Source organism: Carlito syrichta, unplaced genomic scaffold (genome assembly GCF_000164805.1).
Source record: "Carlito syrichta isolate Samal-C Ts95f unplaced genomic scaffold, Tarsius_syrichta-2.0.1 Scaffold123404, whole genome shotgun sequence".
Classification (NCBI taxonomy): domain Eukaryota; kingdom Metazoa; phylum Chordata; class Mammalia; order Primates; family Tarsiidae; genus Carlito; species Carlito syrichta.
This window is the reverse complement of record NW_007067500.1, coordinates 41,593-43,320: the sequence shown is the minus strand read 5'-3', so window position 1 is coordinate 43,320 and position 1,728 is coordinate 41,593.

Sequence of the window (1,728 nt, the reverse complement as noted above, 5' to 3'; positions counted from 1 at the left end):
AAGCAAAAACATGGAACCAACCATGCTGCCCATCAAACCTGGACTGATTTAAAAAACTGTGGTACATACACATAATGGAGTATTATGCAGCTGTAAAGAAAGACAAACATATGGACTTCACAGCAACTTGGATGGATTTAGAGTCCATCATACTCAGTGATCTATCACAGAAACAAAGAACAGAGTTCCAAGTGTTCTCACTCACAAGTGGACCTTGAACAACTATCATAATACTATAAAAAAAGGATTGGTAGTAGTGGGAACTTGCCAGAAGGGGGATGGGATTGGCAGTTGAGACAAACTTCTATGGGGGGGCACACCTCATCAACAAGGGGCCTGCATAATGAACATTTGTATACCTAACCCTGAATTGCACCCCACATCTTTAAAATAAAAACTTTAAAAGTTAAAAGAAAGAAATGCAAAAGATTATATCACAACTGACCCCAAAGAAATACAAAAGGTATTAGAGATTACTATGCACACCTGTATGGAAAGAAACTTGATAATTTAAATGAAATGGAGGATTTTCTGATATCACCCAACCTCCCAAGGTTGAAACAAGCAGACATTCAGACACTAAATAGAATAACAACAACCCAGGAAACTAACTCTTTTATTACAAAACTACTTATAAAAAAAATACCTGGACCAGATGACTTTCTAGCGAAAATCTAGAAAATGTACAAGGGGGAGCTGAAACCAATCCTACTGAAAGCATTTCAGGCAATTGAGAAACACAGAATTATCCTTATATCATTTTACGAAGTTAAGATCACACTGATACCCAAACCGGGTAAAGATCCAAAAAAAACAAAAACAAAAAGAACTACAGGCCAGGGGACTTCCAGCAAGATGGCGACGGGGTAACCTGGTCTGTGAAACCCTCTTCAAAGGAGAACTGCAGTGGGTCTCTGACTCTCGCCACAGTGAAATAAAAATAAACATTGACACCAACAAAGTCCCCCCAAAACCCACAAAGACATGAATACTAAACAGCATGATGCTAAACAACTCCTGGGTCAATGATGAAATCAAAACAGAGATCAAAAGATACCTGGAAACAAATGAAAATGAAGAAACATCTTACCAAAATCTCTGGGACACCTTGAAAGCTGTAGTAAGAGGGGAATTTATATACCTACAAACACACATGAAGAAAATGGCAGGAACACAAATTGACAAACTAACAAGCCACCTAAAGAAGCTGGAAAAGCACAAAAACTATAATTTCAGCAGAAGAATCCAGATCACCAAAATAAAAGTCCAAATCCAGGACATAGAAGACAAACAGATAATACAAAAAAACAATGAAACAAAAAGCTGGTTCTTCAAAAGGATAAACAAGATCGATGGTCCCCTAGCAAGACTGACCAAGAAAAAATAAGAAAAAAACCAAATAAGCACAATCAGAAACACAAAAGATGATGTCACATCTGACCCTGAAGAAATACAAAAGATCATTAGAGACTACTACATACAGTTGTATGGAAACAAACTTCAAAATCTTAAGGAAATGGAGGACTTTCTGACATCACACAACCTACCTAGATTGAAACAAGAGGAAATTGAGACCATAAATAGACCAATAACAATCAAGGAAATCGACTATGTAATAAGAAAAGTTCCTACAAAAAAAAGCCCTGATCCAGATGGCTTTCTAGCAGAATTCTACAAGACATTTAAGGAGGAGCTGATCCCAATCCTACTGAAGGTATTCCAGGCGAT